This window comes from Lontra canadensis, unplaced genomic scaffold, assembly GCF_010015895.1.
Source record: "Lontra canadensis isolate GAN:19392208 unplaced genomic scaffold, GSC_riverotter_1.0 scaffold13, whole genome shotgun sequence".
Classification (NCBI taxonomy): Eukaryota; Metazoa; Chordata; class Mammalia; order Carnivora; family Mustelidae; genus Lontra; species Lontra canadensis.
Genome location: NW_022631007.1, coordinates 13,048,653 through 13,071,821, shown reverse-complemented (window position 1 = coordinate 13,071,821; position 23,169 = coordinate 13,048,653). Strand labels below are relative to the sequence as shown.

Here is a 23,169-nt window from a genome sequence, read left to right as displayed (position 1 = left end):
AAAATCTTTTTTACAAAAAGAGAGAGAGAGAGACTGGTTGGCTCAGTGGGTGGAACACGTGACTCTTGATTTTGGGACTATGGGTTCAAACCCCATGTTGGGAGTAGAGATCACTAAGAAATAAAATAAAATAAAATAATATATAATATAATATAATTGACACAGAGCAGAAACCCAATATTATTTTAAAATGTTATTTATTCTCACCTATGTTAGATAGGACTCAACCTATAGCCCAAGAGAATTTTTGAAACTTGGACAAATAATTTTAGGTTTTATTGGTAGGGAAAAAGAAATATAGAATAACCAGGACATTGTTGGAAAAGAAAAATTATAAAAGGAATATATTTATTTACCAGATGAATCCTAACATGAATTATGAAGCTAAAATTCATTCATTCTACAAAATATATTGAGTGCCTTCTCTGAGCTAGATGTGACTGAAGAGGTGGGTAAGTTCTAGGCAGAAGCAGGAAACATTGTGAGAGCTTCTCCAGTGCTTGGCTTCCTGCATAGTGACCCAGAAGGTGCTGGCTCCCCTCGAAGAGGCAGCTGCAGAACACAGAAGAGCCAGCATCAGCTCCTCAGCCACCTGGGCCATGACAAGCTTTCCAACAAGCAAGGTAGGGACTGCATCATCTTTTTGGAATTGACCTCCAAGTCAGCGTGGCTTTGACTGCATACTGCAAGCAAACCACATGGGACCCAGACTACAGTGGGAGGGGAATCAGGTTTTCCTTGAGGCAGAGCAGAGGCTGGGTTCTAGCAGAGCCTGGCACAGGGAAATGGCATTGCTACTGGCTTCAGAAAGTACAGAGTTCCCAAGGTGAATGTCATTCATTTGCTGGGGAGCCTGGCTTCAGCTCGGGTGCAGAGCTGGAACAAGAAAGCACTCCTGAGGGGTCAGTGGAAAGCAGAGGCAGGCAGGCAGGGGGCCAGACCTAGGAGGATGTCCTACAGGGTCAAGGGTGGGATGGCATGTATGAGGCATCTGGGTACTATGCTGAAGGAGGTGCTCTCTCTTGGGGCCATGTGATGACACACTTCCTTAAATTTGGCATGTTACTTGTCTCCCTCATTTCAGCTGAATTGTAACACCAAAGCAATAGCAAGAAAAACCTTCAGATGAGCAGAAGTGAGCAGAAGGTCACTTCCAGGGACAGGGCTGCTGGGAGCACCATGGCACGCAGTGTCCTTGGGCTCCTGGTCAGCAGCTTTGAGGAGGAGGCTTGTGGTCAATAACCCTTAGTATGGACTGTGTCCAATTTTGATGAAGGAGACTCTGATATATCAAAGAACTGTCTTCCCTGGTGGCTGGGAGAGAGAGGGTATTAGCAAGTTGGCAAACATCCATTTCTTGATCAAATCAACATTGGTCCACAGAGCCTGGAAATTCTAATGAACTGGAACTGGAGAGGTCATAGGATTGTCCAGAAGAACAGGTCTCAGGCTCCCTTGGGCACAGCACATCCTTCCTTCTCTGCCATGCTACCAGTGTATGGAGAGGTGGCTGCTTGCAGGTGACGTGGGCTGGGGAGGGCAAAGGCTGGCACTAGTAAAAAGAGATGCCACCTGAGGTCCCACCAGACAAAATCCCAGGCAACTATGGTCCCAGGGTCCCAGATCCGAGCTGTACAAAGACCTTCTAGGGCAGGCTCTGGGCACATGTGAGTTTAAGAGGCCACAACAGCTGTGATACCTGTCACATAGCTCTGTGATCATTCCATGGTTCCTGACTTCAGGTGTTCCCAGGAAATTCATTCACTCTAGAGAGAAGATGGATGCCATCCAGTCTGGCGTCCTCCCTTGCCCATTGTGTCTGCCACTAAGGTGGTGTCTTCCTAGGTCCTTCACCCTGTTTAATGAGAAAGTCACATGGGGGTTGGGGAGAGGAACAAGCTGAATGGGGAGGAAATACCACATTTGGGATCAAATAAGCAAAAGAAAGTTGGAGGTATAAGAGGGAGGGTGGGACACAGAAGGGAATGAGCTTCAAGTACCAGGAGGGGCCAAAACACACATTTGAGGCTGAGTAGGGGAAATGCCAGGGCCACCTGCATGACTGCAGGCAGATAAAGAGGTAGATTAAGGACCAACACGATGGGGGAAAAGAATCACTCTGGCTTCTTCTCCCTAGCCTTCAGGTAAAGTGAGTTTGATGGAGCTCCAATCTTGTTTCTTTGTTTCTACTTCTTCCTGTATTTATCTAAAGATGAGAATACAGGGAGATCCCCCCCTTTTTTTTAAATATATATTTTTTTATTTCTTTTCAGCATAACAGTATTCATTGTTTTTGCACCACACCCAGTGCTCCACGCAATACGTGCCCTCCCTAATACCCACCACCTGGTTCCCCCAACCTCCCACCCCCTGCCCCTTCTTTTTTTTTTTTTTTAAGTGTCTTCCATAGCAAACTGGCTCTTTAAGCCCCAGGCCTGAGAGAGGAGTGATCCAGATCTGAGGGTCTCCAGGAGCAGAAGATAGTCCTTGCCTGAGATCCATGTCCCTACAGTTCTACTCCAGGGACCTCCCTGTATGCTGCTCCGAAGAGCCACTAGCAAGGGGAGGCAGCAGTGCTGCTTGGCACTCCACGGAGAGGTTCCCAGCTGGGGCCAAATCAGTAGGGTCCATGGGGAAGGAAGCAGGCAGCAGATGGGTTTGGCCTGGAGACATCTTTTTCAAGTTTTTTGACTTTATCTCTTCCTCTTTCCCTTATTTCTGTAGAGCTCCCTTTTAGCATGGCCACTCTTTCGTGGCATCAGAAAATCAAAGGATTGAGAGAGATGGAACTCTTGCTTTCAGCTTTGTGGTGCCTATACCTGGAACAGGACACATGTCCCCCTTCTCTGTGATGCTTACACCCTAATGGTTCAGGTAATTACTCTGTGGTCTATTGATAACGTTGGCTTCCTCACAGAGAAGACTTCGTGCACATTGCCTGGCACACATCTCCTGAAACACCATTTTGCGTGAAAAAAATGCATAATGACGTGCTCAGGTAGAGTGAGTGCTTGGCATGGATCTTAATGAATCAGACTCACTCAATCAGATTATATTCGTGTTGATTAGGACTCATCACACACGTTTAGGATAATGGCGATGACAATGGGGATTAAAACGCCAGAAGGTAGAGTCTCTGAAAGACTTTAGGCAAAGAGTATCTTGAGATGGTTATAGGTTCAGAGGCAGTTGAAAAAAATGCCTTCCCATGATGGCATCTTTCAAAACTATAGTCCGCTATTGCAGTTAGGATATTGGCATTGATGTGGTCAAGATATAGGACGTTTCATCCCTATAAGGAGCCTGTTGTGTTGCTTTTCTATAGCCACACCTGCTTCTTTCCTACTCCTAACTTCTAATCTGTTTTCCATTTCTGTGATTTTGTCATCTTAAGAATGTTATATAAATGGAATCCAGTATATAACATTTTTTCACTCAGCATAATTTTCTGGAGTTTCTTCTAGGTTATTTGATTCTCAATAACTTATCCCTTTTCATCACTGGTAGTGTTCCATGATGGAGTGTAACTCCAAGGTATGGGAGTACCTCCAGGGTATGGGCGCACCTCCCTGCATGGTATAAATGCATCTCCCTCCAGGGTATGGGTGCAACTACCTCCAAGGTATGGGTGGTCCTCCCTCCAGGGTATGGGTGGTCCTCCCTCCAGGGTACGGGTGCACCTCCCTCCTGGGTATAGTTGCATTGCACTTGTGCAACAATCCACCCATTGCAGGATATCTGGGCTGCTGCCAGTCTTTCGCTATTATGAGTAAAGCTGTTAGGAATGTTTGTGTACAGGTTTGTGCATGAATATACACTTTCATTTCTTTGAAATAAATGCCCATTGGCAAAGGGTTTTTAACCCTCAAAAAAGCTGGTGGGGGGAGAATTGTTTCATAGTGCCTGAAAACTGGGAGAAATGGCTTCTGAGAAAAAGAAGGCAAGAGCAGGAAGAACTGAGCAATGTGCCAGCTTCTTCATGTTGTAGCAGGTGCACAAAGATGCAAATTGCTGAGTTGGTTTGTATTCCACAGTCTGCACGTTAGTGGTCAACTCATCGGTGCAGATGCAAAGAGCATAAAAATGCTGGAGAAGTGGAAATACAATCTGTGAAAACCCTACTTTAAAGATTAATTTTAAAATCCCAAACTGAGAGCTCTGGGGACACTACCTCACTGTGTTAGGGAGCCTGAAAGGAGACTGTGGGTTGATGTCCAACCCCACTGCTGGGAAGAACCCTCCAGGCATTAACAAGGGTAGTGATGGAAATCAGGGGTCTCTCATAGACGCTGGGTCACAGTGACTATGTAGCACCATACAGCTCTCCAAGAAGGGGGCAACCTCTCCATATACATTTATTTTATTTATTGAAAGGCAAAAGAAACTTCAGGAAAATTTTATTTTCTATTAATTTCGCAGACTGAGGATTACAAAAAGATAAGTATAGGACCAGCATGTGAGTCAAAAGCTAAATAAAAACTTACATCAAAGACAATCAACAGAGATTCATTTCCAACAGAAAATCACATCCATTTATGTGGAAGAGAATTTTGAAAAATCAGAACACAGAATAAGAAATAAAGAAGTGAGAAGATGATAGACAAGGTAAAAGACATGGAAGAATTTTAACTGAAAACCAATCTAATAATATTCCCACAAAGGAAAAAAAAGAATAAATGGAGCAGAAGCGGTATTTGAATATAGGAAGAATAATTTTAAACCAACATTTCAGATCTAATAGGACTCAAATATGAAGAGCTAGTTGGCCACACGAACTTAACAAATTTAATTACAGGCTGGTAACACCCAGACTTATCTGAACTACATTTTTAAAAGTCAAAGGTCATAAAAGAATTTTATAAGTATTCAGGGAGTAGAAAAAAACCCAAATGGGTAATGTATTGCCTTCAAAAAATAAAAATCAGATAAACTATAGACTTCTGTGCCAGTTCAAGCTAAGAAAATTAATTTGGTTTGGAAAAACAAAAACAACAACAGTAAGATGTGACCCTTAATCATTTTTTGTCTGGAGAATTTGTGAGTGACATTTGCAAGCAGGAAACTAAAAAACATTCTTCATACATATCCTTTCCTGTGATGCAGCAACATAATGCTTTTCCTAATAAATAATAACTTGTAAATGTTCTTAAGATCCCAGACACAGAATCATATTTAAGTATGATGAAGTTTTGTTGAAAGTAATTGGGTAGGTGATAAGGATTAAAATCTGTTTAATTTAATTAATTAATCAATTAAATTAATTAATTAAAGTTAATTAAAATCTGTATAGATAAGTCACAGTAATTCTTTGAAATTTGCATGTGAATTTGAAATCATAACAAATAGTCAATACAAATAATAATAAAAACTAATCATAAAAATGTAAATAATGATGTGATGTGGTTTATGATCTCAGATAAAATCACAGGAGATTGGGTAGTATTGGAATAATAAGTCAACGCTTAAGGATCTTCATCTCCCGTGAAAGAAAGGAAAATGAGCTTGGTTTCTTTTTCAGCATGAAAATACCTCAACTTAGGTTCAAGACCTTTTTGCAAAGCTATAAAGTAAAGGCTCGTGAAACTAAAATCAGATTTTAAACTTCTAGATTGCTGAAGAAGTGAAAGCAGATAGAACACTGTTTGTAACAAAAGATGGAGAAAAAGTGAGAAGGAAGAACAAGAACATATACCCAAGCTTAGAGAAGACCCAGCAAAAATATTATAGTAGTAAAAGGGCTTTTGTTCTCGTATTGAATAGCATGATTTGTATTAGATCATTAAAACTTCATTAACTAGCTTTCTATAAAAAAAAATCCACTTAAGAGAAACAGAAGGTTAAACATAAAATAAACTCTAGAACCAAACCGGTAGTAACAGAATAATATAATTTTTAAAAGGCAGGTATGACGACATTAATATCAGACAAAGAGTTTTAGTCAGAAAACATGAAGCAGGACCTGAGGTCATTTTACGTATAGAGTGAAGAGCCATTCTTGGTTCAGCTACATCACGAACTAGGTGTGTGCCCTGAATGTCTCGTGCGGAAATTCAGCAAAATAAACCTATTTCTTCTAAAAATCACAATTGTGTAGAAGACTTTGCATAGCTCTAAAATTTTAGCTGTCAGCACGTTCTGGAAAACAAAGAGCATATCTGAACCATAAAAGGACTGAGGGGAAATGATAGATACCACACGTGGTGCTCTAAACAGTTTCAAAAAAGTAAATAATAGTTTTATAAGCACGAAGCTTTTCCACAGGAGGCTCAGGCAAAGGGCCGTGGACATCCTCCTTCTCTTTGGGCTGATTAACCACAAAATTTCTTTGACGGTAGCCCTCCTCCGAGGTTTACATGCAGAACCCATGGATGGCCCACCACCCTGGGACATAACTGGGGGCCCCTGTGTCTGTTTTGGTAACAGCTCCAGAGGCGTACAAAAAAATCCCTTCTGCTGGTGTAATTACTGTCTCTTTAACCGTTTATGTGATTAGTTGGCCTTTATTAAAGCTACTGGGTGTTTGACCCTGGGCTGAAAACGTGCTCTATCCATCTTATTTAACAAACCCGTCATGACTCCAGAGCCACGAAGATGCGCTCTCATTTTCATCTCAAAGTGTTCTGACATTATCTTTATTTTTTTTTAAAGATTCTATGTATTTATTTGACATGGAGAGAGCGAGTGAGAGTGCACAATTGGGGGAGGGGCAGAGGCAGAGGGAGAAGCAAACTCCCCACTGAGCACGGAGCCCGCCACAGGAATTGATCCCAAGACTCTGGGATCATGACCTGAGCCGAAGGCAGACGCTTGACAGACTGAGACACCCAGGCACCAGGACATTATCTTTCACATATGGAACAGCAAAGCATCTAGAAGTGATTTTTTAGGGATGCTCTAAGAGAAACATCAGGATTAATTTTTTCTATCAAAATTTACTGAACATTTTATTAATCTCCCAACTCCCTTGCCTGCCATGTCACCTTTATCATAAATTAAATGATTGTGAATTTGTGGTCTGTTTCTGTATTTCATTCCACTCCATCACCTGTCTGTCCGTCCTCTCTCTCGTCAATATGCCATCCTTTTGTTTATGGCTCTGTAGGTGAGGAGAGCTGGTGACCAGGCACCCGATTCTTTCCCTCAGGATTGCTGTGGCTGTTCTCAGCGACGGGCACTCCTGACAGGGCCTCAGACAGTGTGTCACAAAGGCCTTAGGAGAGGTTAAGGAAGAAAGGGATTTGCCCACGTCTGAATTGTTCAAAGTTGGCTTTGGTCACAGTCCAAGTGTGGTCGGGCCAGGTGGGCAGCTTTTGCGGCAGCCCGTGCATGTTGGGAGAGCAGCTGAGGGGAGAATGTGTGATGAGGAGTCCCAAGGGCGACCAACCCCTCCCCAGACCCCATGCTCCCCATCTCAGCTCCACTGCCTTTCCTGGCCCCTTTCTCTTCCATGCTCCTCCCTGCCCCAGGACCTTTACACATGTGTGTCTATCTGCCCGAAAGCCTCTACCCGTTCCCCTTGGTCTTATTCCCTGTTCCTGGTCTTCCATCTCTGTTCACATGACTTTTCTGCAGAAAGCCCTCCTCCAGGATGATAACGAATGAGACCAGCAACAAAAGTAGCTACAATTTTTAATTACTGGCTACCAGATACCAGGTTCTATTTGGAGGACCACTGAGGAGGCAGCATTTGACAAAGCAGATAAACTGCTTGCTGACGCCTTCACAGTCTGGTGGGAGAGATAAACAGCGAACAAAACATTATATGACAAATTGGACATGAATAAGTCTTACAAAGAAAGCTTAATCAAACATCCCCTAGATCTGCAACTGGAAGCAAGGTAAGATTTCTGAGATAAGGACACCTTCCCAGCCCATGTTACAGCCTCATATTGGGGATGAAGTAAAGAACTCATGCTGTCATATTTTTTTAAGTATGCTCCACATCCAACGTGAGGCTCAAACTCTTGACCCTGAGACCAAGAGTGGCACACTCTACCGACTGCCAGCCAGGCACCTCCTACTCTTGTATTTTGAAAGTGGTGAAGTGTCATCTAGAACGCAAAGTGCCATCTGCTAAGGCTGGGAGCCTGCTTGCTCATCCACTATGCACAGTAACACTCTTCTAACGGGAGGGTGTTGTCATGGCAGGTCCACCAGAACTCTGGGGTGCAGTGGCGACCTGATCAGACGCCACCCCTCATCTTGCCACGTTCCCCGCTCACAAGCCCGCCCTTAAGTCTGATCCCTTCTGGAGCGAAGTGTTCACCTCTGTGATGAACATCCTCAGCAACTCCCGCACGCGGGCTGTGCTCGGGAAGACGGGGCGTTATAAATTTCATTTTCTTCCAGTTTCCTACAAGGATGGAAAAGCTTAATTGCTGAGTGTGTGGGTTTATTTTTCTGTTTTGTGCTGCTCTGAGATATTTTAAGGTATTATTTGAGGGGAAGAAATAATTCCAAGAAAGAAGCTTCTGGTGTTGAAAACTCTAGGGTTTTCATGTGATAAGACGTGGCATGAAAGGAAAGAAAAAAAAAAGATTCTTTTTAAATTGTCATGGTTCCTGAATTTCTCCAAGGAGAGGATGTGTGCCCGTGTGGTTTGGGGCACAGAATTGCTAATGTTCACTGGGGATCAATAGGCTGCTTCTGCTTCTGGTCCAGCATTCTTGGGGACACTTACTGGAAAGAAGAGCCTCTGAGATCTGGGAAGGCAGGGACTGCCAGCTCAGGGAGGGGACAGCCCTGTCTTTTGGCAGGCTCTTCCCACATGCTGCTGCCCACGTAGTGGTTTCTGCCACTCTCCTGATGACGAGCTGAGACCCCTGTGGACCTGGCTGTCATGGAAAGTCTATCGTGTATCAAACTCTGGGCCAGGTTGGGGGTGGGGGGTGGTAGTTGCCAAACCTCATTCCTGAGAGCCTGGGGAGGGGTGATTGTTAGCATCCCTCTGAGGTGCCTCTGAGGGACAGGCAGTGGCTGGTGGCCCACGTGGCTGTCGTGTGGTTTAGCAGCTGTTCCTCTTTTGGAGCCTGACCTATCTCCATCTAGTTCTCTTCTGCTCTTTTTATTTTGAAGATCACTCATTGTACCTCTTCTTGTTTTCAAATTGAGTCATAGACAGTAAGAAATGGAAAGAAGAAAATGCTTCACCCTTCCAATCTGTTGTGTAGCGTGTAGCTACTCTTCACAGGTGGTGGGCAGCCTTCCCAAAATCGTCCTAAATTCATTCAGATCTATTTATATTCTTAGGCAGACATATTTATATAAAACAGAATCATGATGTGTATGGGTGCATGTGTGTGTGTGTGTGTGTGTGTGTGTGATGTTTGCATATGTACAAATAGAATTACTTTTTTTAACATCATGGACATATTTCTAGACCAGTACATGTCGATCTTCCTCATTTTTAATGGTTTCGTAGTGTTCTTCTATTTGACTCCAGAGTAATTTATTCATTCTTCTCTCTTAGAGATGCACGTGCTTTTCCAGGATTTTCCCCTCACTGGTTTTTACATTGTCATTCCATGCATGAGCTAGCCTATAGTTTTAACTGCAATGATTGCTCAGGTGGCCAAGATTCATCACTCTGCAGAGCAATTGAAGGTGCTCGTTCGTCTGAAATCTCCTTGATATTTGGGATCCAACTGTGTGCACAAGACACATTCTCAGTACTGGGATATAATAAAAAAAAAATGAATCAATCAATCTTTTTAAAATAAGTGTTGTGCTCCTGATTAAGAAGTACTGTGCAGGACTTGGATAATACTTTATATAATAGTTAATTTAAGAAAGACAAAAAAGTTTAACAAGCTCCAGCTCTTCTTCCTCCATTTACTCTTTGTTATATTAAATAGTGGTTTTTCTATCTTACTGATTTTTTTTTCAAAGAAACACCACTTAAATTCATTCACCAATTCTTCTGCTTTCTTATTGATTCTTCTGTTTTGTTTTTATGGCTTTCCCACTTCTTGAGTTGAATGTGTAGTTTTTAATGCATTTTAAAGTTAAAGAACACGTTGAATGCTATGAATTTATCTCTAGGAACAACTTTGGCTGAATTACATCTATTTTCATATGTAATATTCTGATTTCTAAATATTTGCACTGAAATTGTGATTTCTCTTTGATGCAAGAGGGTTTTGTTTTGTTTTGTTTTTTTGTCCCTCCAATTGTTTGTATTTTTATTGTTAGTAGTTTTTGGTAATTCTTTTTTTTTAATTAATTAATTAATTTTAAAAAATAAACATATAATGTATTTTTATCCCCAGGGGTACAAGTATGTGAATCGCCAGGTTTACACATTTCACAGCACTTATCATAGCACATACCCTCCCCAATGTCCATATCCCCACCATCCAGTTTTTGGTAATTCTTGATTTTCTTTTGCATTGTAGTTAGACAATGTAGATCATTTGTATTTGGGGGGAGGTACTGAGATTTTTCAAATATAAGAGCGTATTTAAGAAAAGAATGAAAATACCAGTGATAGAAAAGAGCAAATTTTGTCATAGATTTGAGCAGAGTTGAGAACTAAATATATGACAAGTGTGTCAGAAACTCATTGCTTAATACACAGTGCTGACACAGGTGGCTCTCTGTGCAAGAGAAAGCAAAACTAAATCCCTACTTTCCTAACAGAGCAGCCACTTTGGGCCACAGAGAATGCAGAGACAGCTAATGTAATGAGGAGCCAAGGATAAGAGAGTGTCTGGACAGAAGAAAGGAATGAGCAGTAGTCTCAAGCTCAGTAAGAAAATGATAAAAATGTTTTTGCTGAGGCACCTGGGTGGCTCAGTGGGTTAAAGCCTCTGCCTTCAGCTCAGGTCATGATCCCAGGGTCCTGGGATTGAGCTCCACATTGGGCTCTCTGCTCAGCAGGGAGCCTGCTTCCCTCTCTCTCTCTGCCTGCCTCTCAGCCTACTTGTGATCTCTGTCTGTCAAATAAATAAATAAAATCTTTTAAAAAAAAGTTTTTGCTTTATTCGGCGATTAGAATGTGATTTGTAATCTTAGTAAATACAGTTTTAAGGAGCAGTAGAAGCAGAAAACAAATTGCACTGGATTGTAGAGTGAATAGGAGATGAAAAAATGAGACATTGAAAGGGGGTCAATAAGTTTGGATGAGAAGGGGAAGAGGAACAGCTGGGAGAGAGAACAGAGGCACAAAGGTGAGAGCAGTCTGGACACACTTACCTACTGAAGGAAAAAGAGCCTATTCAGAAATCAGACTGTAGGCACCAAAAAGGGAAGAGATCCCTTCTGGCAGGTGGCCACATCCCAGTTTCCTGGGACAGTCCTCACATGCACCCGTTGTCACAGCATCCAATTGATCTTCCCAAAGACCATATTTTATTTCCCAAAATGTCCCAATTTGGATAACACATTGTGCAATCACCCCTCTTATGGAGCATCTTTCCAGAGAGAGTGTGGTCCAAAACACAGGTGGAGACAATGGCCTTAAATAGAAAGAGGGCCATCTCATTTTGGGGGACATGAAGGAGGAGAGAGAAAGGACAGGGCTAAGTCTTTGGTGCAGGATGTCCAAGATTCCACAGTCAGCCCTAGTTCCTGAAGTGGTGGCAGAGGAACAGGTGGAGGCAAACCCCACCTCTGACATTCTTTGAAACATATCAGAATCTTCCACAGTGTCAAACTGGAAAAGTCTCATTCACCCCATATCAAACCTCCACCACTATCCACTGGAGCTTCAATGAAGAAGCCGTGGGAAAGAATAGTGTTGTACGTTGGAAACACATAGGCTTGCCCTACAATAAGGATCCAAGTTAACTTTCTGAAATATGAAGAGGTAGTCATCATGCCAGAAAGATTAATTCCAAAGCAAGAGACATGTCACTTGATAAGTAGGCAAAAGTAGGAATTGAAGAGAACAGTGGCAGCCATGACTTATAATTTATCCCCAGGACTTAGGAGGTAAGCTGCCAGTTGTGTTCTTGCTTGTCAGCAGCATCCTTGATGAGGATGTACTAGATCCTGAACTCCTAAAGCAAGATTTTGCTGTTGATTTTATAGACTAGCTAATGCATGCAATGAAAATGTTGTAAAAAATCTGTGAAGGGATGTAGCTGATATTTTGGTTATATAAGGGGTAGCGGTAATGGAAGCTACCTTGTAAGAGCTGAGAAACAAATGGGCGGTGAGGAAGTGGAGACAGAGGATGTAGACAGCCCTCTCAAGACTGCCAAGGGAAACAGTGTGCTAGGAAATAGATGGAGAGGTGTGTGCAGTCAGGAGAGGAATTTATTTGAGAGTAGAGAGAACTAAGTACATTCAAATTCTAACTGGAAAGAGCCAGTAGAGGGAACATCGATGATACAGAAGTAGAACGAGATGTCAATAAAGTGTGGTCCTGAGGGAGAACAGGTAGAAGGAATACTGAGCACTGCCTGATGGCTCTTTTCAAGCCAGCAGTCCCTCTGGCCATGTTGCTTTGGGTGCTTCCAGAAACATGCCAGCTCTTCAGCCCATCTATGGCTCATCCTCACTGCTCTGTGAAACCTGACCCTATATCCTGGATCCACCTGGCCTTACAGGAAGAAACTGGACAACACTGAGTCCCCTTGTGTAAGCCTTCCCTCTTAGTGGGCTGCTCCTTGGACTTGGGCTTGGACTGAGCTGGCTAGCTTGGGGCAAATGATCCAGCAAGGCAAGGTAAGGTAATGGGTCTGACCAGAAGCTGACCCGGGTCAAGTTGTAGCCAAAGCCTGTGAGCCTTCTTGAGACAGAGTTCTGATAACTTCTCCCTCCCCTATTCCCTCTGGTAATTTCACCCTCCCCTAAAATCTTTGATGGCTCCCATTGTCCACACAAGACCACCCAAACTGTCCAAATGTCGTGCTAGGCCTTCCACATCGTAGCAGTGATCAGGCACTTCCATATTTTTCACAGTGCTCCTTGTCCAGGTTGCTATAGTATATCACCACTTTCTTTTGCTCACGACTTAAGTGGGAGAATGCTATCTTTCCTTCAATCTCATTGCAAATGCCATGTCCTCCATGAAGCAGGAAGCAACCACATTCCTCTCCCTCAGAAATCATTCCTTGTCCTCCTCTGACTGCCATAGTGCTTCTTCTGCACCAGGATTCCCAACCTAAGCCTGATCCATCTCGTCTTGTCCTTCAGCAAGCCGGGGTGTGTCTTCAGGGCACAGGAGGAGAAGCTACCAGGGATCTATCTGCCCGGGAGACTATGGAGCCTCTTAGCAAGAATTCATTCCGTGGGAAGAGACCTGGGCCCACCAAAAGTTCAATGACAATGGGTCTGAAGACACCAAGCAACTGGGCATCAGAATCCATGGAAACATTTCCAGCTGCATCACAGCTGACTTTATGGATGAGGACCAGCCCTGAAGGGTGCATGCAGAGCAGGCCGCTCCAGGGAGGACACCCAGGCCATTTGGTGGCCGCAGGGACCACGTTGGCAAATGCAAGAAAGTGAAGTTGAATCAGCTAAAGCTGAAGAGGAGGATTTAATGGCTCTCACATCTGGGAAGGCCAGAGGTGGGGCTGGTCTCTGAGAAAGCTGAATCCCAGCATACAAATGATATCCTCAGTGTGACTTTGTCTCCCATCTCCTCATTCTCTGTGTTGGGCTCATTCATGTCATCTGCAATGGGTTTTCCTTTACATTTCAGGTAATATGGACATAGTGGAGATCCCAGCTCAGTGACCCCCCCAGGAGAACTGCCTTCTGCACACTTCAGCACATGTAAGGATGGGATTGGCTTGACAAAGTCCCTTGCACTCACACACGGAGTAATCAATGTGGCCAGAGTTATGAAGACTATATAAATCGATAGCCCCACTACCATGAGCTGGTTACAATAGAGGAGGGAGCGGATATTCAAAGAAAATGATCCAATTACCAGAAGGGGTGGGGAGGTAGGAGAGGCCCCAGATGGAAGTCATGGACATCCTCTATGCAGGTGTCTTCTGTGGGCATTGGGAGCAGAGCCACCACAGGAACATCCCAGAGAGCTCATTAGGAGTGTGCTCATGGTGGACCTCAAGCTGGAAACCAGGGACCAAGTTTTCTGAGCACCCAAGGAAAACCTGAAGAGGCCCAGAGCCCCTGGGAGAAAGTTGCTGAGAGACCCCAGGGCAGTGGCACCCCTCCTGGGAGGGTCTTTACCCCTGGTGGCAGTCGCCTGAGTAAACCTGCTCCCAGTACTTACATTCCAGACAGATGCATTCTTAACCATGTGATGAATTCCTTGACCTGCATCTGCCCTAGCCGTAGTCACCCCAGCGAACACGACACAGAGTCCAAGGAGGTATGTGCAGAAGATGTAAATAATGATCAAACAAATTCCTATTTATTCTGATTAAAAGGCCCAACTTACCTTCTTAAGCCTTTCATTTTCCACCTATCTCTATGCCTCCCCACCGTGTCAGCCCCGAACAGCCGAGAAGCATGGGCCTCTGTGTATGGTGCTGCCATCAGTGGGCACTACAAAAACTCACGTCCTGTTGTGACTCTGGGTTTCAGAGATCCTCTTCTACCTGGTCCCCGCATGTTTCCAGGCAGGGAGGGTGTGGGCTGAGGGGCTGGACATGCTTTGCTCCCGGGACAGGTCCAACACCGGCTTGCTCCTGTTTCCAGCCCAGGGCTTGCCTCGGCACATTTCCCTCCCTGCTAGTAAAGACGATTCTGGATGAATGACTCTTCTTTGAAATGAATGAAGTTTTGGCCAAAAATCTCTTTTCCTTTTGCTGCGAACTATAGCTTTTCTAACATGTAACCACTTCTTGCCATGATTCAAAGACCCAGACTATCTGGGACAATTTATAAACAACAAGTTGAAATGTGTGTTGCCATTTGAAGCTCCATCTTTGGATTCTCCCAGTCAAAGGACCCAGGGCTTCCAGAGCTCTAGGGAAAGCAGCTCAGTAACTTGTTCCACATTGTTGGAAAATCACCTAATGAAAGAACGTGTACCCTCTGCCTTTTGCTGTCCATGCTCGGTATTTCCCCGACCCCTGCCCTCTGCCTCCCCTCGGTTTCATATCTGTGACTCACAGACCATTCCATACCAAATGTGCTCAGCCAGTGCCAGCATCCTTCTTGTCAGGAGACGGATCCCACACGTGCTCCTTAAAACATGCTGGAGCAAGCCAGGGTGAAAACTGCCTTTCTAATCCCTCCGCTTTGAGAGAGTAGTATGCCTTTGCAGGCCCTGCAAAAATGTCAGAAATGCTGGCTCAGAACTGACACTCTCTCTTCCCCATAGGGAGGCAGCCTCACCTCCACCGTCTTCACTGTAGCAGTGGGGATTGCTGAGAGACAGCTCTGGCTGGAGGTAGACTGTTCCTCAAATGCAGGCCGGATCCTTCCTGGCTTTCCATCCCTGTTGGCAGGGTCTAAGGGTGCTGCCTCCACACCTCCAGCCCCGACGGTGAAGAATTCCGTATAAGGACACAAGCTGGTGGTTTCTGACAAGACCAGAGCTAAGTTCTGTGGTCACTAGAGAGGATTTGCAAAAATCATTCCAGACATAATGCCTGAGGTTTTGAACCTTCACTGTATTAAGTTTCCTTTCCTTTCCTTTCTTTTTCCTTCCTTCCTTCCTTCCTTCCTTCCTTCCTTCCTTCCTTCCTTCCTTTCCTTCTTCCTTCCTTCCTTTCTTCGTTTCTTTGTTTCTTTCTTATATTATTATGTAAGCTTCCAAAGGCAGGACACTGACTCTCTTGCCCTAACCCTTGAATCTTGTCGGGCTGTGGTAGGAGCCCAGTAGGTATTCATTGTGATGTCTGAGGTTTCAAAATTCATACTGAATTATCCTAAGCTCGGGAAGTTAATGGAACCTTTTCTGTGGCCTCTTCTACTCTGAGTCACCACATACTCACTCCATGATGACGGTGATGATTTTCACGTGTCAGACCCAGTGTTATGCACTCGACACTGGGTTCTGTCATTTGAATCTCACAAACCCTCCGGAGTTGGCATTGCTGTCATTTGCATCTTTACCCTCAATGGAACCAGGATTTGCAGGTTTTCCCACCCATAAGCAGAGGAGTGGAGATTTGAGCCCAGGTCCCACTGGTGGAACCCAGGTGGAACCCAGGTGGAACCCAGGTCCCAGGTGCAGAGTCTGTATCCATCCCTAGGTATCTGTCAACAGGTGCTTTAAGTCACCTGAGTGGTGACGTGAGAGAAGTGACTTTTCACTTATGTTTTAGCAGTTTTCTGTGACTTTCTATTAAATGCAAGGGTGACACAGCAAGACCACCATGATTTTGACAGTCAGTGACAAAGGAACCCATGAGGGTAGCCAGCCCCAGACAGGCAGGCAACCCCCACCCCCATCTCATGGAGAGACCCACAGCCTCTTGAGAGGCCAGGACATGACCAGGACTCAACAGAATGACACTTATTCGAGAAAGGTTGGCCTGGAGGGATCAGCAAACTCAGTCATATGGGGGTGGATCACTCTCACCTTGAAGGAATGCAGACTGGAAGCCATGCCCAGCCATGCCTCACTGTCCTGGCCACCTCCCACCTCTGTGAGCTACAGGATTCCTCAGTCCCCAGCTTTTACCCAGCGGGGGCTAGCTGTGCCCTGCACCCCTGCCCTGGACAAGTGCCCTGATTTCTCTAGATCCCCTTAGCTTATATGCCCACTCTGTGTTTCTCTTAGTTCAACTTAGACAGGATGACTTTTTAAGAAATGTTTTTAAAAAGATTATATGTATATATATATATACACACACACATATATATATGAGATATATATATAGGCATATCATATACATATATTTTTCTATATAGTTATTTTATATATATATATATCCTATATACACTCATATATGCCACACATAGACACACAGACACACACACCTCTACCTAACCTGGAGTCGCTGGCCCAACATAACAAAAGATCAGCAGCATCCAACCACAGTTTGACCAGGTTAGGAATAAATGCCAGCACTTAGACTAACATTTCTCTTCTTCACCTTGACCTGGTTAAAGTAATAACAGGTTCATGGCTGACGGGCTTATAACAGGGACACTTGCTTTGCTTCTAGAATTTCCACACTTCAATAAGAAACTTCACAGGCTTCTCAGGTGTCTGTCCAAATGGTGTGGCTTAGAGAGGTGTTTCTGATTGGTTCTGTCAAGACCATCCCTGGTTGTATTCTGCAATGAACCATGGCTACCCAGTTTCTACTTGGACTATGCTGGGATAACTGGGCTGGGCTATTCTAGCAGCATTCAGTACCACAAATACGATTTGTATCTCTCCTTATATTTTGAATGAGTGACTCTGACTTCTTTCTTCTAGCAAATTTGCATTGAAGTATCATTAGTTGCTCAGCTGATTAAGTGCAATGCTTTCTTATAAAAAGTGTTAACATTTAGCAGTGAAGACTATCTTGGTTTATATACATTGTATACGTATGTATTTTTTTATTTGTACAGATTCTAGAAACTCTAATCACTTTGATTTTGGAGCTGCCTGATACTTGTATCTTAATCTTTCTTTCACTCTGTAGATTCTTGAAGGTTCCAGAAAGATATATTTTGGCCTCAAATATATTTCTACTGAGCCCTGATCAAACTCAAAATCCTGATTGTGCTCTAAAGCAAATCTTTACTGTAAAGATAAATGGTTTCTTTGTTGATATTTATTTTAATGTTTTAATAAATGTCTTGTTTCTCCACCAAAATCCCAGACAGGTGCAATTGGCATGCAGTGAGTGTGTACAACAGGCTCCTCTTGTGTGGTAAAGGACAACGCCATCTGTGCCCTCTTGTTTAGCCAAGATATCTCGATTATTTCCATTGAAAACAATAAACAATGAAACCTCATCTGTTTAGGAAATGGCAAAAATGAACTTTGAATTCAATTATGTATTATAGTTGTTCATCTACTTCATGGGCTGAGGAATACTGTTGCCTGCAGCGGGGCTTATCATTTTGACCGAACAGTATTTGTTTAATCAGATTTTACAAATGAACTAATGGAACAACAAATACAAGGCTCTGTATTGGGCATTAGAGGACAGAATCCTGTCCTTGCATTGAGGAGCTTACAATCTAGTGGGTCATACACTTGTTGGTTTTCTAAGCAAGACAGCAGACCATGCTTCTCCTTTAAACAGCCATAACCTGAAGTCCCATGAAACATTTTTGAAGTGAGCATGTTTCTGTATCTCTCAATCTGTCCACACATACATGCACCTCTAAAAACATAAAATAGAAACACTATGTATCTTCATTTCAAAATAAAATTAAAAATTAGTCTTATCCCAGAATCCATGGAGGAGTTTCTGAAAATACCATGTTGTTGGACAGGACCAGACAGAACACACTGATTTTTAAGAAAAGCTTCACAGCCAGAGATACATGTACGTGCCTGTTAAGGAAGTATAGGGGGCTCTGATAATACCCTCCAGCCCTTCAGTTTAAAACCATGGACTTCTGGGAGATGGGCTCTAGCTGGGGTTCTCTGAAGCCCCCTGACTTGACTTTGCTTCCCATCTGTCCAGCAGAAGGTCTGAAACTTCACTGGCATGGACTCCCTCCTGATGGGTTGGTGTCTCAGGCAGGTGTATGTGTGTGCGTATACACGTGTGTACACAGGCATGAGTATGCATGTGAGACTGTGTGTGTTGTGAAGGTGCATGTGCAGGCATGTGTTTGAGTGTGCAGGAATGTGTGTGTGTGAGCATGCTGGTCATACATGTATGAGTGTGCATTCTCCCATGTGTGTAATTGGCATGAACAATTTCCATGGAGCTCTGCAGATCTCTTTAGGGAATCACCTGGGGCAGGGATGAAATGAAGCTCCAGGCTACCTCCACTGACCAGTTTGTCTTCGCTGACCCCCACCTTCCACCCTAGGTTGCCCTAAGACCCAGGATTCTGGCTCTCCAAAGATGGATCTCTCTATCCATGACCAATGTTTCTCTTGCCTAGGATAGCCAGAGAAAATACAAGACATCCAATTAAATTTGAATTTCAGATTAAAAACAAGAACTTTTAAGTAAAAGCATGTCTCAAATATTCCATAGGACATGCTTATACCAAAACATTTTGCTGTCTGTGAGATTCAAATTTAATTGGATTAAATTATTAAAGATTCAAATCAAATTTAATCCTGTTCTGTTTGTTTCTTTGCTCTTGTTAAACACTCTACCTCTGAGTGACTGATGCATATAGGCTCCAATCTCAGCAAGGCAGAGTGTTAACAGCAGGGAACCTTGGGACAAACTGCCGGGGCTCTATCCCTGACCAAACCACTTATGGGCTGCAAAACCCTGGACAAGTCACCTAGCCTTGCTGGACTTCAGTTTTCTTATCTGTAAAATGGGGATACTAATAGCACACCCTTCCATGGTTTTGTTGATTCAAATACCAATGGCTGGATGAGAGGATGATTATTGGGTTGGTCAAGGCTGGTGTTCATTCTGGTGGAGAATGATCAGAACATACTTGAACTGTAGGGCCAAAACAAGTTTCTGAGTTGACCACTATATAGTCCTAAAGTGGATGCATGTTCAAGAGAATACCAAGACAATATCAAGAGGACTTATCTATGGTGTTTTTTTTTTCCACAACAAAAAAGTGGAATTCATGCATTAAAATATAAACAGATAAAATCTTCCAACACGCTGGCAGAATTGTAGCTCCCACATGGGAAAATGTTAATGGGAAAATAGCAGGTGCACGCTTACCACGTCAGTTCCCACATGTGGTCCTGCTGGTTACTTGGCAGCCACCCTGGAAATCGTGAATGTGACCAAAACACATTTATTTTCACATGCTTGTCTGCCAGGAATAAGATGAGAAAAAACAGTGGGATTTTTTTACTGCAGGACCTGGTCACCCAGTGCTGAGAGAGAACCAAGGGAGGGAGAAGGTACTCGGAGCTTGTTTTACCAGCTGCATTGACCAGGCATGTCTCCTTTCCCAGACCCCGCCATTCCTTGAGAATACAGATCTTGTCAAAAGTTCATTTCAGATTTCTGAACATGTGTTTGTACGTCCTGCCACCTCTTCCTTTTCTCTCCTTCCCAACATGGATGTGTGTTCAAAAACCAGTAACATGAGAGTCAAGGGTAAAATGATGTTGAAAACAGCATCCCACCTGAGTGATGCTCGTGAATAAGGAATGTGACGAAGCAATATTCATTTCATTCATTCCAAAATGGTTTCTTGATCTAGCCTCTAGATCAAGCAGGTAGTGTCCTACTTTACACTTTCCTGGGAGAGCCATTGATCCAGGGATGGGGGCTGGGAGGAGATGGCTCCATTTCAGAAAAACTGATGAGATGTTACCTTGCTCAGCAGTGGCCTCCACACATACTTCCCTTTCAAAAGCAAGCAGGGATTTGTGTACATTGCGTTACTGTAAAGTGACAGGATTATAATTGTCACATGCAGTTCATCAAACCAACTTCAAGGTCACACATCATCCAGACTCACTTTTCACAGTGACCACTCATGCTTTGCATTCCACATTTGGGCTTCCCATTTCACACCATCATTCCCTGTTTTGTGTGTTAGTACTTTTAAAAGAGGTTTCTTATAACTGATGAAGCGTTATGCTTACTTGAATCTTGAGCACATAAGTCAGATATTTTCTCGAAGATTATTCTTTGTCATCTTCCTGAAGAAAAGTTATGTCCAAGGAAGACAGGCCCTCTGGGTCTTCCAGAACCTATCTATCTCTCTTTCTGGAAGAGTGCTGAATTGCTATGGGCTTGAGGATTCTTTTGTGAACTTGTTGGAGCAAGTCCTGTGTTTGGCCAGTATCAGCTATTGACAGGTGGGCGTTTAGTTGGACCTTGCCAGAGATTACTGTAGATTCTGCTCAAGTTCTGAGGGAGTTCAAAGGTCAGGCCCAAGAAGACAGGGAGGGGAGGAACAGATCAGGATGAGTCTCGACTCAGAGCTTCATTCTTGGCTCGTGATATGGACAGTATTCCAAGGAAAGTCTTCACACTGAGCCCACCTCTCTGCTTTTTCCAAGGCTTCTGGTGTCACTCTCTTTCCTCCTCCATTCCGTTGGACACTTACTGCTTCCCCTCTGCTGTTTTGAGGCGGATCTGGGGCTAGGGCTGATCTTATTGCAGATTGAATTAAGGTCACATTTGTCCAAGAGCCAGTGTTGCAATTCCGGAAATTTAAGCATCTGTAGGGGTTCAAGACGTTCAGTCAGTTGCTTGAGAATTGACCGTGCCTTGGCACAAAACCCAGTAGTGGTGACCAGGAGTCATTCTCTTCTCTGGCAGTTTTCTCCTTAAGAAAAAGAAGAAGGAGAAGGAGAACACTGTGTCTTGATTGCATTGACCTGTATTAGCAAATGCAAATCAGTTGAAAGAAATTATATATAAATCACCACCTAAGAGCTAACCATGCAAGATTTTGATGCTTAGCATTTTCCATCATCCACCTACCTACATTTTCTAAACAAAAATGGATCATACCCTGTGTGTTATTTTAACTATGGACAAATATGTGACAAAAATTCTACTTGTGCTCTAGTTGATTCTGCCACTGGTTCTCTGGTTACAGGTGTTTGCCCCTCATATTCTGATGAGAACCCTCATGAATAAGGAATCTTTCCAAGAACCCATCTTCTGATGAGACCCCTCATCAGATGGAAAGATTTTGTGGCAGAGGTAAGGAGAGTTAACAGAAGAGGCACAGCTCCCCGTAAGAGGCTGTCCACACCGTGGTGAGCTATTTGTATGGGCAAATCTCCCTGTTTCCGGAGATCCTGTGATCTCATAGTCCTCACATTCTCAACCTGCATGCCCTTGTAGAAACCTCCTCAACTACAGCATTTCCAGGACAAGGAAGCCTGGTTGGAAGCAGATACTGAAGTAATCCAATAAGCTTGCCTTTCCCCTCTTTTTGTTTTTTTAAGTCTTGAAAGTGACCTATTTAGAAATCTATTGATTTGGCATATGCTGAAACCAGTTGATTAAAGGTAGCCAGTGATCCTAATCCATACTGTAATGTGCTTCTACATAAAGTTTTTCCCCATCTCAAGTGTATTTTACTGTGGATGAGCCTCGGAATGGACAGTGTTCAGGGTTAGCCTTGGTGGGCTCGTGGATCTGAAATCAGGTCATCTTTTGCATCAGAACAACTAACCTGAGCTCTTAGAGTTGGGTTAACACAATAGGGACTAAGAGTAGCAGTCTGAAGTGAATTGGGAAATCAAAACATGCTTGTAAAGCTTCCAGGACAGACCAGACTCAGGGCTATAGTCTGTGATTCACTCTCTCTTCCTGGCTTTTAGAAATGTGTCTCCTTGTTGAATGCCTTTTACCTGCCAAGGCTGGGTCCTCTCCTCTCAATAGTTGATGGATGATTCATCAGTTTAAAAAAGGGGTGGGGGGCGCTTAATGAATGGAAGTGCTGTTATCTGTCTTTACATTTTACATTACGGTAGCATCTCTTGTTTCTAATCATGCCGACAGAGGCAAGGTAGTTTCCAGGGGCAAACTGGACAGCAGGACAGTGGGACCTCATCTTCCCAAGTCAAGCAAGGGCCTGTGTAAATGTTTGAAGGTTGAATCTGCTCAGCAGTAAACCAATTCCCTCCAGTCATCACCACCATACGGACCCTCCAGTATGTGCCTTTGTTTGCCTTGTATCTATGTAAAAGTGCTTTCTTGCTATGGTCCCAGGAAGGACAGTAAGCAGAAGAAGCCCTCCGTCCTGGTGGAAAACAAATGGAACAGCTAGCACCTTAGGGTGGAATGGAGAAATCCCTCAGAGGCGACAGAGAGGCTGGAGTTGTTTGGAGTAGTGGACCAAGAACTTGGCACCATAGAGGAGAAGTTTATTGGTTCCACAGTCAGGAGATAGAGCTGGATGGAAAAGAACAAGATGTCCAAGAGAGCCAGAGCGCTGGGTCCTGGAGAGCTGCTCTGCCAAAGACCAGAAGTTTAGGGAGGACTATGGTTGCAGGTGGAAGGAGACAGGATACAGACTTCTCATGGAGCACTCATTGGTAGGAAGGACCCAGCTTTGAGTAAAATGAATATGGATATCCCAGCTTTTGGAAAGTTCATGTGACACCACTTCCTTTTTACAAAAGACCTAATGCTAGTACCTGTTTTCAATAACTGAAGGAAATCCAAGAGGATTTTTGCTTTTATGAAAAAAGGTGAAAATCAGCAATCATGAAGAATT

At 43.7% G+C, this 23,169-nt stretch overlaps 1 long non-coding RNA gene across 1 annotated transcript; it reads left to right on the top strand.

Annotated features, from left to right (window-relative positions):
• The first annotated feature begins 509 nt into the window (after positions 1-509).
• On the top strand, positions 510-6,686 carry LOC116867961. The gene is made up of 3 exons (XR_004382697.1): positions 510-623; positions 2,725-2,874; positions 6,649-6,686. It is a non-coding gene; the product is annotated as an uncharacterized LOC116867961 (long non-coding RNA).
• Positions 6,687-23,169: the final 16,483 nt, after the last annotated feature.